Below are 16,108 nucleotides of genomic sequence, written 5' to 3'. Positions count from 1 at the left end.
AACTATTTTGCAGACTATTCATCAGACTACAGTACATACTGTCCTAGCTGAATCTGTGTGTCCTGGAGTCATATATCCGCAAGACAAACTAATATATGGCTATACTTTTTTTTCTGTCAAAGGTAGGCAAAAATTAAAACAAAAACAAAACTATGCCTTTGGTAAAAATGCATCCACATGACAGCAAGATATTTTAATTTGCAAATATGCCTGGTAGAACTAACGTTACTTAAAACGTCTCCACAGCTTAAAATCATTAAGAACTCAAGGCCGTAATGGATTAACCTGCAGCGCTGGTCCGAAATGGGCAGGGCTGATTCTTGGCTGGCTGACCGGGGCAACAGAAATAGCCTGAGCTGACTACAGCATATGTAAGACGCTGCAGCAGCCCTCGAGGTTTCTGTGTCTTTGCATCTAAACCACCTGCTCTAGTTGTGCTTATGTAAAAGAACTGCTTTACATGTGACGTGTGACACGGGTGTTGCAGGGTCTTGGCACGTTTACATAAATATGGAAAAGAGCAGCACTACATATAGATAAAATAGCTCCAATCCCTCCTAATGGTGCAGTGATACACTAGTCTTTTAAACTGTGGGCCCAAAGAGTGGTAGTCTTCCCAAATGAAAACAAAATATAATATGACCCTTATAATGTGGGCGCCTTTAGTTGAAGTATGCTGAACACTGCGCTACAGTGTTACTACAGTAGATCTTTGATGGAAAATAACTACTCAGGGTCACTAAGAGAAAAAACTATGTAGCCACTGATTTCTGACAAGTGTGCTTCTGTGTATTTGAAATAATACAAAAATATACTTGAGTATGTTTTGGCGTGTAATCAGTTCAAATGATCATGATTGGTGACTATTTAAAAATAAACTTTTTTTGGCTCTGCAGTTTGCATGGGTGGCTCAGTGGGTGAGCAGGCAACCATATATGCCGCATGTCCGTGGTGCAGCCAGCCTGGGTTCATCCGACCTGTGGCCTTCTGCGTGTCTTCTCCTCTCTCTCTCTCCCCACGTTCCTGTCTATCTTCACTGTTCACTATCCAATAAAGGCAAAAAGGCCAAAAAAGAATTTTAAAAAATTATAGAAATTGCTGAGGTCCCCAGTCTGCACACAAAAACAGAAAACACATCACTCCACGCATAACTGAAATATGCCATTATATAAGGGCATAACTGATACTGCTGTGTGACTGTGCCTTATAACTTCAGACATCACTGCATCCATTTATTATTTTCAACCTGTACCTTAGGGAAGTGTAAAGTCCATAAGCATTATAACAATAAAATACCTTTATGACTGATCTTGGTAAGGAAATTCAAATGCCCCTACTGAAATCAAACTCACACATGTGACACACACAAATCTTAGTGTTTGTACATTTACCCAAAACACCTCAGCCATCAAGTCTAACTGCATCTGATCTCATTAAGAAAGTGGATTTATAACCCTAATGATAACGCTTCAGTTTATTATGGTGTTACATAGTTTCAATAAAGTTTTATATTATACAGGTAAAAGGTGATGAACCATCTAAAAAAAGGGAAACTCTGACTATCAGTGATGTTGCACCAAAAAAAAAAAAAAAAAGTGCATCTACTGTAACGCCACAGTTGTTTTGGAAACTAACACAAGCATTGTTGTGTCTGTGTGACGCCTGCCTTTAATCAGGCGATTAAACTGCTGACTCATGCTCCTGTTTCCAGTTTTAAAATACTGGATCACATAATGCGACAATTATATAATAACAATGTTAAAATATAAGCGGTGCATGGCTACAGCTCCTCTGAGCAATTAAAACAATGAAATGATGGCACACAAAATACCTGCCGTGTCCTAATGACATAACATGATGACAATATAGCACAGCTTACCATGATACTGATGCTTTAGTACTGAAAGTACATGACGCTACATGTCATCAATGATTAATAGACTAAAATACAAATCAAAAAGGAGCAAAAAACTCTTTACTGGTCTTCCGTTCATGAAAATCACAATTGGCATTTACTATTAAGGATCAAGCCCCCTCCTTTTTGCTCCTCTGACAGGGACTTGGGATAAGGGCTGGAAACAGGATGCATATAAATAAAACACATAGTAGCTAATTATCCACTTGCTCCAGAAAGAGGAGGATCCTCTGCTGATGCTCTGTTCCCCTGTGCCTGCACAGAGCGCTAACTCTCTCTTTGCCTGCCTCTCTAAAAAAAAAAAAAAGATATGTGCTGGATGGAAAATTTGTGCATGAAATAGGTCAACTTTTATTCACTAACACAAATTAAAACTGCGGGCTATAGCTGATCTCCAAATCAAATCCTATCGAGTGTCGGGATGGGCTGAATATAGACTACGCCTTTCAAGTCAGTGTGTCAGAGCTAATCTCTTTCTCATGCACATTTAATTTGATTTGGAAAAGGCCTCGCCTCTCAAGTTTTGCTGTTTGTTTGGGTCGGTCCATTACAGTTACCAGGAACATGCCTTGCTTTTTGGCATTAAAACAGACAGGTCTCAAAGGAAAGGCTTCCAGCAATCTAACTGCTGCACAGCTCTGCCAGCATTCAGGCAACTGATTTCCACACTCGATACATGCTCTTAAAGTTGTTTGCTGCTTCTGTTTTGTAATCTGCAGCGTTACCATCATCATAAAATGACTTATCAAAAACTACGGCGTCCAGCTGCAGCGCAAAATATAGTATTTTTCCTGCCAGCACATAATCTTCTCTCCCTTTTCTCCCGTTGTTATAACTAAAAATACTGCTTGAATGTCACACTGACCACTGAGCAGTTTGATGAAAAACACCCCCAGAACATCATTACAAGATCAAAACCACATTTTTACAACTGACACACCTTTATAAAAAAATAGTCCCTTCATAACTTATCGCTGATCCTGTGAGTTTAGTGCTCAAAGATGTCTACTATAATCTATAGGGGACTGAGTTTGCCTGGGTGATGCTCAGTCAGAAACATACTGAAGCTCTTAAACAGGCACCACGAGTTAAACCTACATGTCTTCTGCAAATAGCCATCACTGCACTGATGAAAAGACACAGAGGTGCAATGAAAAAGTCTTTAAAGCTCATTAAACTATAACAAACCTTTACATCTGACACTCACTTTTAAATAATAAAATACTGCATTAACACTCACAAAATACTTTTTTCAACAGATTACAAATACTCAACAATTTTAACAAGCCTTCTGATGGAAACTGACATTAATATTTATTTATAATTAAAGCATAATCTTTTCCCACAAACATCAGCACTGACAAATGATAAACAAGCACAAGGTGTATTTTTCTTTGAGTCAAAGAAAAGATTCATTATCATGCTGCTTGTACTGTTATCACACTCTCTTACAACTCACTCAAACTGCAGCATCCTGTTGTATTACCCATAAAAGTACTGTTTTAGATTTCATTCTAAATTTACCATTAGCTATAAAGCCCCTCTTCTTCTTATCACTCATGAATCAAGGCACAGTTTGGTTGCCTTAGTGGAGCCCGGGTGCTTGTTGCACAGACTGAGCTGGGAACAGAAGGTGAGTGAGCCTTCAGTGTCGGAGCTCCCAGGCTTTGCAAACTTCCTGCCAGAAGAAGCTCATTTTACCCAGATCTTGACACGATATCTATGCAGTGTGGCTGCGTCTCCAGAGATCGGGAACAGAAGGGGGTGTTGCAGGAAAGCTGGCAAACACTGGTTCAGCCTTCTGGAGATGTTGTGTCTCTAACCCAGTGAGTCATTTTGTCAAGGAATATGCCCACTTGATAACCACAAAGTCATGCCCACACTCACTCAGCATGAAAGCTAAAATAGGTTATTCAAGTCGCTGGTCTGAAAGATGTTTGTTTGCTGTAGTGCCCATCTGCATGGTACAGTAACTTGTCTATCTAAGTTTATTTCTCAACTGGACCTATTAATAAGTGCTCATCAGTTTAGGCTAAAAATGTTTTTCTTTTATCAGTCAAGTCAGCTTCCAGTGCAAACCCAGCATGATGTGTGGTTTGGGCTGTTTTTTTCACTCTGTTGGGCTGCCAGGAGAGACTGTCTGGTGTGAGCTGTATGGAAGCTGTCACACTAAAGCTCTAATGAGCTTAAAAGTCAGCAAGTTGAACCAGAAAGATTTTTCTTTATTCCAGTGAAAGTTACATCCTACAGCAGCTTTGGTTGAGCACAGGGCTGTAGCCTCAGAGTCAACTGGTTGATTGTTTGGTCGATACGCTCTCATCTGGCCACACTCTCATCAGCAAACAACCGCTGATGTTACTTTCACAAGGAGAAAAGCTCTAAATCAATAGATTTCCAGGAATGATCATTTATTATTGGCAGTGAGGGGAACTAACTACCTGTGAAAATAAAGGGTGCCAGTAGCAGCATTTACAACCAGATCAAGCAAAAATGAAGCTTCTCCATGAAAACAGAACCACAATATCACAATGGAAACAAGACCCACCAGCATTATTCCTCTATACTTCTTGTGCAGGCATTCCCAGCTGATAAAATTCTATTTACAGTCAATGTTTTTATATGTTTTTTTAACAACATTAATACAAACCAATAAACCAACAGGAATCAATAATGATATAATCCTCATATTCTTTTCTTTTCCTTCTAGAGAAGGTGCACATAATGCAAACAAAATATGCATATAGATGCATATATTATGGCCATGCATAAGCTCAGTTAGCCTAACAAGCCTGGAAGTCAGAGTGCAGTAGGAATAGACTAAGATTTTCTACACCACCCCCAGTCTGCAGTAACTTCTTTAGTCTTATTAAAATGTTACAAACTACAGAGTCCTTTTTTTCTCTACTTTATCTTTATCTCCCTTATTTATGCATTAATACCCACATAGCCCTTACTCGTAACACCTACACACACGGGCACATTCTCAGGAGCATTGTTGAAAGTCAATAACACTGAAATGTAGGAAACCGATAACTTCACTTGTGTAAAATTCAGGCTGATAGCAAACAGTCATGGAACGTTCCTCAAGTTTTACTTTCAAGTAAAAGTCTTGCCACAAAAAAAAGGAAGTTTGTAAAACTTCTTCATGTAGTTCCTCAGTATTTTCACAATTTAATTGCTGCACTACTCCTGTCTATGTAGCAAAAAGCAGTTTGATAAATTCATGCAATTAAATAATGCAGTTCATAATATGAACCATAATATAATACTGTGATGTGGAGGCAATACACTTGTAATGCTGAGTGGCGCACAAGTTGTAATTGTATGCAAAAACCAGACAAAACCGCACTGTGGCTTTTCACAGGGTTTAAATGTGTCTTATTAGTGGCTACAAGGCAAGCTGTGTAGCGTATTGAGTTGTTTTAATTGTGCATCCTTCATACTTCGGATTCTAATTTTAAAAAATGCATATGACATCCATCAATAATTGACAACTAACACAGCAAGGCAACCATCGTGGCACACCATAATCTGTGAAACATAAACAACTTGTAAGACTAATAGCTGCACATTTCCTGCACAAAATTGCACTGTTCAGCTAGCCGGGCAGAATAACAGCATGTTAACAACTCGGAGGGGCTGAAGAAAAGAGACCAGAAAAGCACCAAAATAACCTGTGACCAGATTAAGAAAAAGAGAAAGACTTGTTTCGCTGTCATTTCTGGTCAAGCTGCCTCAGTGATGTTACTGAACTCGTGCAAACATAACCTGTTACTCAAGCCTACTGGGTGTTTTTCCTGACGGCAGAATAATTTGTGCCACAAAAAAGAAAGAGTATCTCCAAAAAGAGTTAGTTTCAAAGCCACACTTCCCAGCTCTGCTGTGGAAACATCAATGCTAACGAGCCGTGTGTTGACTCTCTTTAAGTGATGAAAAGTGGCATTTCATCCAACTAAAATGCAGAACAGGCAGCCTGCATCAACAGCCTTTAACAAGCTGTCTGTTAAAGAATAGATTAGTTATGGTTAGTTATGGTTTTGGTTTTGTGGTATTTCTTTTTCCACGATAGCATTTAAATGTGTTGCATTCTACATACTCCTGATGGAAGAATGAGCCATTGTAATACTATACAGTGGCCAAGGATGCAAAAAAAATACTGGTTAATATAATAATATCATGACATACCATGAAACTGCCAGAATCCTTAAAAAATACTAATACAAATCTAAGGTCATACCGCCCAGCACTATAACTATCCAACAGAGGGTATTTGCACTTTGACTGTATCCTCTGTCTGCTTGTGTTTAATATCACTATGCACAGAGTGAGAACAAGCTGTAAGCTGCAAACCAGCAATGATGAACAATTACTCTCTGGCACCAAGTTTAGAAAGATAGGACAAATGGGCGATGAGATAGCTTATTGATTCAAGCAAAAACATATAGACTTTTGAACACACACACACACCTCTCTCACCAGCTTGACCTTCCTCTTCTTTTCATAGCTACACACACGCGCGCGCCCACACACACACACACACGGCCGCTCGCTGAATGGTGGCCATGCTTATGAAAGTCAAGCTGACAGTGATGTGTGTGCTGGAGTGAAACGATGAAATGATCTCAGGAGAAAAATATGGTAAAGCTTCACGGCAATTCACGTCTGCTCACGAGCATGTATGAGTGTGTCTGGAAGGATGCGCCGTTCTGTTGCAGCTTCTGCTTTTTATCCGCATCCTCTCAGCAAGCACAACAAACACAGCTCAACACGGCTCAGTATTGAGGCATACAGGTGGCATGTACTGTATACATTTCAGTAAAATTCTTTATTCAAGGACTTTACAAAGTCACTACGCACACTCAACTGTGTCTCAGACAATTTTAATGCACATTTTTTGCAACCAATTCAAGAATAAAACCTGCAGCACTGGAATATGAATGTGACAATAACAAGTGGATATACAGATACTCTTATTTTTAATAATAATCCTAGTGTGCGTGTCAGCATGGGCTACTTTGTGTGCAAAGGAGATAAACTAGAATCCCATAAATCCTACTTCCTTAGATAAGCATCCTAGTCAGTTTTATATATATATATATATATTTTAAAAAAAATCTCTCATGGCCCACACAGCATCTCACTGATAATCTCCATTACCAATTACAGGGTGATATGCCACAGCTTAACATGAAAGCAGCAATTTATCTGCTAACACCGGTCAGTGGGTCACTGCAGTTGAGAGAAAATATTGCTTGTGGGCACACAAACGCACACACAACACAGCCATTGTATCCTGGTAAATTATTTTTAACTGAACTATCATTTTTAATTTTTTTTTTTTTGAAAGAGAGAGAGAGCGATGAAATTCAGATCACTGATCACTGCATGATCCTGGGACTTTTTTCCTCTCACAGAAGCACAAATAAAGGCATTAGACAGGTCCAACGCAGACAGAGTTTGCCACCAGTTTCCTATTCTCAAAACTTTATTACTTGCTAGCTTTCTTTCTGTTATATGTTGTGATGATGAGGAGAGAAAGACAGGAAGGGTGTCTCATTTCCCTGAAAGCAAGTGCTTCTTTAGACAGAAATAACAAGATTTTACTTTTTTGAGTTTGTAGACAGGTGTCAGGCTGAGTGGGTTCACTAACAACAACCACAAGGACAAACTACAAACCTACAAGAACCGGTAAAATTTTTCATGTTTGCTACAAAAACAACCTTTCATCTGCTCTGTCTAAGGTACGAATAAAAAAAGATGAGAGACATTTAACAGTGACAGATGAAGCACATAAGGACAGGATATCACAACTGTGATGAGCAAACAGCTCCATGTTGCCATGAACCGATTATTCAACCCGGTATCAAGCCAGTCGTTTATCATGCAAAAAAGTGAAATAATGAGAAAATATTAAGGTAAAGATTTGCTACTGTTTTTTTTTTTTTTGTGACTTATTGCTCAAATTACAAGTCTAACGTCCCTCACTTTTTCCCATATGGATCCAAAGAGAACCCATTTTTTCCACCTGCATTCGTGAAGTAGTACGTCTCAATCAATCTACTTGGATTTCTTCTTTTTATACCAGTTTTTTTGTGAATAATCACTATTTTTGGAAGACGCAAAACATAATTAAGGATTGCAATCCTAGTACCCATTCTGGCCTTTTTTGGAGCAAACAGAAGAAAGCACCTTGCTCTGTACCACTTGAACGTTGGATCAAATTAACCAAATTTGTTGAACCATGCTGGGATTACGACTGGCAGCTTTCCAGCTTTAGTCCAAACATGTCCTGTTTGGTTTGAATAAATAGCTCCATCTTCCTGGAAGTCAGAATGAGGGCAAGCTATAGTTTCCCTGATCTCAGCTCTTTTTGACACAGTAAGCAGAGCTGGGACATGAGAAGGGGACAGGGGAGGGTTGTGTGTGTGTGTGTGTGTGTGTGTGTGTGTGTGTGTGTGTGTGTGTGTGTGTGTGTGTGTGTGTGTGTGTGTCCATGGATGTGTGTGCACTTTTCAATGAGCAAGTGAGAAAGCAAGACACTGAAAGAGAGAGCAGAAGAAAGAGCACAAATTAGTTCAGTTTGTGTCTGTGTAAATGTGCACTGTACATGTCATACTTTTGTGCGCACCTGTGTATAAGCAACTGTGTAGGAGGGGGAACCGAAAGTGAGCGACAATATCTGAGTGACAGAGCAGATTGGCATCTCATACCAAACCGTCAGAGGATAATCCATTCACTCCTTCAGTAAATGTATGTGCATACACACTCATGCCATAACTTAGCGAAGCCAGATAAATGCAGTGTTTTTTACTGTAATAATAACGTGAAAGGATTACAGTCATCTTCAGATTTCACTTCTTTTGTCTGCATCTGTCCCATTTACACTATCAACATTTCCCATGGGCAGCCTCTCATTCCCTGACTTTTTCTTTTTTAAACTTTTATAACATCTTCAGTAGAGTGAGTAAAAAGGTGCAGTTCAAAGCAAAATTAAGATATATAATGTCGACATCAAAGTTCACAAGCGTAATGTGAACCTATCAGAAAATACTCGGTTTGGTGCAAAGCTGTCTGGAAAAATAGACCAATGCCACTACATATATGGCCTAACAAGAGTGTGTTATAGGTTCCACATCTGCTACCATGCTGGGGTCCGCTTGAGACTGAGTAATGTAAATTTTGTCATCAGATGGTGAGCGCAAGGCTCCGTGTGGACATTCATGGGCCTGCCACTTATATGTGACAGACGTAGACTCGTCCTTAAAGATGCATCACAGTGAAGCAACTACATACACAGTAGTCATGCCGACTTTGAAGGACTATAACACGTCTGCTCACACGTGTCTGCAGCTGTTGAGCGAGTATAATCTGTGTCGCTCTGAAGATGCACAATCATCAACATGTACGAAGTTATACAAAAGTGCTGCGGTATTGCATGCTAACAAACCCAGCCACTCAGTGAAAAGACACATCCCCTTCTGCCACTACTTCCCCTTTCCCGGTAAATCCAGGATCACATCAGCAAGTAATACGGAATGTGCAGCGAGTTAGTGGACTTCTGAAAGCTTCCATTTTTTACCAAATGCAGTGTGATATTTTAAAAGTTGAGCAACATAGTGCTCTATTTTTTTTTTAACAATTCTATAAAAGTTAGTCTAACACTCACATGTGAGATAAATGTCTGTATCTCAGCTTTTAACAGGCAAAGCTTGAATCCAACACAGGAATATGGTCCAGGTATCCAACAATTAACAAAGGGAATCCAAAAAAATAAAAAAATTTTTAATTAAAGTCCAAAATTCCAACAAGGAAAACTTAAAGGGATAAGCCAAAGCCATGAAAAAAAAAAACCCCGTTAAGAGACAAGAAAATGCTGGAAAGCTTAGCAAAATACTGTGACAGTCTAGCAGAGAACAAAGTAAAGCGTGACTACATCTATCTAGATTCTATATAAACAGGTGTGGATGATAATTGGTGGGAAAATAAATCAGGGAGGAAGTAGAACTGGCAACACCAAAGTAAATAAGCAATTAAAAAAAAAAAAAAGAAATTATTCAACAGAATCCCTGTAGGTCATCGTAATTGACATTTATGTGGCCATTTTGTGAAGGAAATCGTTAACAACAAAAGTTCTCTGGGATTTATCTCAATTTGTAGAACAGGGGCTCTGTAAATCCCACACTAACTGGTTTACAATGCCATCTGGACCATTTGTTCATATAATTAAAAAAATGCCAATATTTGATTTTCAGTTCTATATTGAGAGAAGATGAACACACTGCTGCACAGTGACTGGCCTTCATTGGCCTCAGTTAAATAAAAGAGTGAATTCACTCTGATTAAATCAATCATTAAGCAACATCTTTTGTTAAGGTTTTTAATGTACTTGTTTAGGATATGTACTCTGCTGCAGCTGGGACACTGATTACTTTATGCTTGATCTAAATAATTTTGTTACCATTTAGTTTTTCTTGGGAATGCACGTGCAGAGATTTAGTACTGTAAAATATGATCCTGAGGCCCACATAATAGCAAATGCTCAAACCAAACTTCATTTTAAAGATAGCCAATTAACAAATTATTGCAACTAATACACACAAAGAAATTTATTTACAATTAAAAACAGACATATACTAATAAGAAAAACACTTATTTTGAAATTTCATGGGTCCGTTATTTACGGTACAGTGATATCATGTGTTTGACAAAAATCCGAAGGTAACCACAACAGGCCATTTTTCAGTAAACTCCCTGTTGCTTCTGCATCCCATCATGAAGGCTGCCTTTATTTCACTGTAAAGCGACCACAAAAAAGCCAAAGTTCAAGTTAGCAGTACTTTGAAAACCCAATCTCTGAATAGATCATTTCAGCTTTAGTGTGTGCAGTGGTGCATGCTATGGTGCTGTATTTTCTCTCTTTGTCTCCATATCTCGTATCTTGTGTCTCTGTCACCCTGAACTATTCCTGGATTCCTGAGGTGAAGGAAACAGGAATGGCTGATGTGGCTGTTGGCAGCAGCAATTTTTTTTTTTTTTTTTTTTGTCTGCATACTTTTTATAATACACACACAAAGCCAGTATTCCTGTGTTGATGGCTTTGTTCCTTTGCCAGTTGAGAAGATGTTTCCTCAAACATGTTTGTGTAATGAAATCCACTCTTGTTCTTGCAGATGAAATGTGGGGTGTGTGTTTGCATGTGTGTGTATTTGCATGTGTGTGGCATATAGCACAGCTGAAAATGAGATATGGTTAGGCGGATGGATCTGAGTCAGCAGGGTGCAGATAGGTCCTTTATTATTGCCTATGTAGGAATATTCAAAACAGTAGCGCACTCTCTTGTTATCTGCCCTTTGCACAGCCTCGCCTGCACCACAGCACCTCTGGGACTCTCCTCAACTCCCTGTTGTGCTTACTGGAACCTTGGCAGCCAGCTTCCATATCAGCCAATTAGGAAAGCTTTTACTAAAGTTCTAGCCAATTGGATTAGAGCTACATTTCCTCACCAGATGAGACTCTAAATGTGCTGTTGTGTGCTAGAATCTGAGAACTGGTGGAAAGACTCCTGTTTCCCTGATGGGCACTGGGTACCAGAACACAAACACACAAGTGCTGCAGAGGCAGTGGCAGGAGAGGGAGACGTCCCGTGACATTGCTATGTCTCCTCTTATTACTGAGTGTGTGTTACTGAGATTCTAAACTGTTTAAACTGAGAGCATAACATAAAGCAAACAAGAGCCCAAGCTGCCGAAGGACCATGACGGCATTCCCAGGCAAACATAAAACAGACGCAGAAAAAGAGAGCTGAACCGGGTGACAGAAATCAGGCAAGTGGAGTGAATACACAAAACCCAGACAGCCGAGAATGTAATGAAGCCAACAAACCTGCTTCTAAGCCAAAACTCTCACAAACCACCGAAACACTTAATATACGTCTTCATATAAGCTTATCTGACAAGCAAAGGCATGAGCTTCAAGGATGAGCTTCTGTTTTTGAGGTTCGAATGAGTTTCTCATAAAAAATCTGTATTTCATTATAGAAAAACTTTTTTTTTTTGCTTTATTGACTGTACTATACGAATCTTTGGTAAGTTCACAAAGTAGTGACTTGACACAAGAAAACAAATCCTGAAACATACCATGGCTGAAATAATAATAATTTTTTAAAAAAGCCTTACATGAACAACATGTATTCTATAACCACACATACTATACAGTGCACATCTAAAGGCTTCAGTCCTCTTTCTCTCCTGCATGTGGCCACAAGTTCTCATCAAGGTCACCACATCGCAGGTCCTCTTCCTCTCTTCTCTTCTACCAACCTGTCTTTACATCTTTAATGTCATTATGAAGCCTTTCCCCATTTTGTTTGTTTGATAATGATAGACACATCAGTCAGCAGAGACTGATTTGTGTTTATGATTATTTTAGTTTAATATACTTTTACTTTGTTCAATACGCTTTGATTTTGCATTGAATGTTTTTGGATGCATGAATGAAAAAAAGAGTGATTGGATTTGGGTGAAAATGTCATCACCGAATGCATTGTGCAACAAAAATGAAAGTAGTTGAAAATGATTCACAGACTGGTCTGCTCAGACCTCTCAGGTGAGGATCTCTGAGGGTATGGCTTCAGTTTTGAGGACTACATGTGAGCAATGAAATAAATAAATAAACAAAAAAACCCTGCAATCTTTAAAATACTATAAAACCTTGAATTTGGCTCTTTTTTTTCCTATATAAGGCTTTTTTCTTGTGACAACCTCAGAAGCTCTTGAGGGATGTCATTTCTGATGTTGTGTCACAAAAGTAAAACTTATTGTTGATGCAATGGAAACAAACAAAATGTTCTTTGACAGTATGGAATATTATTTAGAAAAGTGAACCTGTCAAAACTATTTTCTGGTATATGGCTGGTATTAAATTGTCACTCTGCTGTGTTCGTGTTTGTCTTTGTTATGCGTGCTCAGTGTATCTAGTAGCGCTGCCAGTTCTCTATGTGTCCTTAATCTGGGTATCTGGTCCCAAGTAAGTTCCATTAGTGGAAATTAAATCCATTTCCAAATCCATTGAAGCAATCCAAATCCACTGGGTGTGCTTCAATCACCTGCCTGATTCTAGGGAAATCAAACACCAAAGGCTAAATGCAGAATGGTAAAATGCCCTGCTTTAAATACAAAACATGTTTTGTTTTGTTTCAGGAATGTGAAATATATCTGCATCATTAGAAAAAATTGAATAGAAATCTCAATTTTAGGTGCATATTAATGTCCACTGACCTAAAAATATGTCTAGATTCAAAGCCTAAACATCTGTGCCTGGTTCAGCTTTCAAAAAAAACAAAAAAAAAAAGCCAAAAAAGAAAGCCTGAGGTATCTAGGGGGAAAGATGAAGAAATCTGCATAAGAAAATATGAAAGAACGTACCAAAAGAATTATACAAAACTAAAACGAGTTAAAATGAATGTCAGACATCAGGGAAATCGCGAGTATCAAAAAGGAAATAGCAAGGGAAAACAATGCTAAAAGGAAGGAGAAGGAGACAAAGACAGATTGTGCATGGTGATCGTACAATAACAGCTCACTCTTTTCACTCCTTCTCATCCTTTTATCTCGTCAATACTCAGAGTTCACTGCCAAGTCAATGCTTGGGAGAAAGAGTCTGTGAGAGTGCTGGAGGGGCCTGGAGCATACACACACTTTTTCAGCCTAACCTATGTAATGCTCACTTTGTAGGGCTGCAGGCAGATATTTGTCCATCATGTGCCACTGCAGTAAATAGGCACACACACACACACACACACACATACACACACACACACACACATAAAGAAATAAGGATGTAATAATCCTGTCTCTCCCTCTCTCCGACACATTCACAAAGTCCACTGTGTGCAGTACAAGACGAGCATTATATGGCTGTAACAAGTAACGACTAAAGAAGCCTGTGTTCCCACTCAATAAATCAACTCTATTTAGGCGAGTGCAGCAACAAAGGCACCCCACATTCCCACCTAACCAGGACAGGTGTGGCTGAGTGTGTCAGCGGGGTGAACCTCCTGCACATGAAAGCAGGGTGGAGCAAACAAAAATAACCCCAAGGCAACAGACCATTAGTCAAGCACGAAGACCACCAGACTCAAAGTGATAAGACAAATGAGAACCACTGGAGCACAGCAGAAAGCAAATGCAGTTCAATTCATCAGTCAATAAAAAGAGAAACAAACTGTCCACACATTAGAACAAAAGAACAACAAAAGCACACATATTGCTACTGCAGCACCAAGATAAAGTGTTTGGAAAGTTCTGCATGGCTCTTTATACTGGTAGGTGTGAAGACCTTTGAACGCTGGCAAGCTGATATGCCTGCTGTGATAGTTGCTCCAAGACAAGGAAATGAGGCGCACGTTTACGGTCGTTGCATGGGTTTTTGGTATGCCACCAAACTGGTTCTGCAAGACAGTGGAGCAGTTCAGCATTTCCTTTCTCTCTGTCTGTCACTCGATGACGGGCATTCACGCCCACGCATAAATACACTCACTCAATAACACACACGCGCGCACACACGCGCGCGCGAGAGAATGTACATTTTGTAAGGAAGTAACCACTTAGCCTTAGTGATGAAACTTTGATCACTTAGTTTTGGTTCCCTAAAACTATGCCCCGTGAAGGCTAAAGACGCATTTAAAAAAAAAAAAAAAAAAAAAAAAAAAGAGCGAGAGAGATTACTTGAATAACACTGGAATAAAAAAAATGCATAAAACACTCCAGCAAGAACCCCCCCAAAAGCGCAGAAGAGTTTGATAAAATATTACAGCTAAACCACTGAAAACTCGTTATACATATCTTACAGTAAAGTGCGGAAGTGGGCTTTCAGACACCTGCTATAAAAGATGAACTACAGTACAGTCAGCTGCCACCATCTGGCCTCATTATCTTATTCTACATTGTATCATTCTCTGACACCAAAACATATACTGTACCGCATGCTGACTGGAAAACTGAAAACGTAACACACAATTGGAAAGTTTATCATGTATGTAGTTCCTCTTCTTGCGTTCTTTGTGACAATGAAAAGCGAAAGCAAAAAAGAAAAAGAAAAGAAGAGGAAAAATAAATGAAATGTTTTAATGTTGTTTAACTTCACCACAACCAAGCGACAGGAAGAAATATATTGTTCAAACTCCTGCTACTAGATTTTCAAGTGTCTCGGGGTGACGCGCTGACCTGTGCGCAAAGAAGCCATCAGAAAACAACATTAGGAAAATATCAGCGAACTTACGAGGCTGGCAATGAGCTGCTGGGTGTCCGTCACTGACACACACACAAAAAATAAAATCCGAACAAAAAAAAGAAAGGAAAAAAAAAACAATAATAAAGCTCAGTCCGACATGTGAGAGAGACGAGTAGGGCTGTCACCGTCCACGCGCAACCAGAAGGAAAAAAAAAATCACGAGCGTCTTAACCTGGGCAGCAAGCGAGCGCGAGCCGCCTGCTGGTCTATCCCGCCTCGCAGCAGTCGCGAGCGGAGCCACAAAGAGAGGGAGCGATCTCCGGAGATGAATGGTGGGAGTGCGCAGGCGCGGATGGGGTCGGCTCATTCCAGTGGAGTAGGGCTGCAAAAAAGGCAAGTGCAGAAGTGCTGCATGGATGTAATCTATAGCCTACTTGCCAACGTACTAGGAAGAGAGCAAAAACGTGACAGCGTAAACAGCTGCTGATCTGTGGCAATACCCCCCCCCCCCCCCCCCCCCACACACACACACACACAAACGAGACTAGATAAGAGCTGCTGATTGAGCTTATTCATTTACGTATAGCCCATGCAACTAATGAAATTACTTTGACTGGGCATGCAAAAAAAAAAAAAATCACCACAGATTCAAGATGTTTTTTTCTCCCGATTTATTACTTAATCCAGTATCTAATATCTACTCTGATGTGAAAGATGTCGATTGTGTATATTAACACAGTCAATTTAGATAAAATATGATATCATGAAATCAGATGTAAGATGTTAAGTAATAAAGTCAGTACAAAAAAAGTAAGAACGCTTGTTTCGTGACTTCCTTGCAAAAACAATAGAGTCAAATACAAATTGGGCAAAGAAATAATGATTAAAAGCATATGAGTACCTAGCCTATCTTCTCCAGGGCTCCCTCTCCATCTATGAGAGGCATTACTCTCTCTCCACCAG

At 39.5% G+C, this 16,108-nt stretch overlaps 1 protein-coding gene across 4 annotated transcripts in view; it reads right to left on the bottom strand.

Moving 5' to 3' along the window:
* The window catches only part of strbp (spermatid perinuclear RNA binding protein), an 82,996-nt gene extending 67,620 nt beyond the window's left edge, over nucleotides 1–15,376 (bottom strand). For 2 of the 4 annotated variants that reach the window (XM_030742440.1, XM_030742445.1), the window contains exon 1: nucleotides 15,194–15,374. The gene's annotated coding sequence lies outside the window, so the exon portion shown is untranslated. Of the gene's footprint in view, nucleotides 1–15,193 lie in introns of all 4 variants that reach the window. The other 2 variants (XM_030742443.1, XM_030742444.1) reach the window with 2 other exon arrangements.
* Between the last annotated feature and the right edge of the window lie 732 nt (nucleotides 15,377–16,108).

This window comes from Archocentrus centrarchus, chromosome 12, assembly GCF_007364275.1.
Source record: "Archocentrus centrarchus isolate MPI-CPG fArcCen1 chromosome 12, fArcCen1, whole genome shotgun sequence".
Classification (NCBI taxonomy): Eukaryota; Metazoa; Chordata; class Actinopteri; order Cichliformes; family Cichlidae; genus Archocentrus; species Archocentrus centrarchus.
This window is presented reverse-complemented; position numbering and strand designations above follow the sequence as displayed.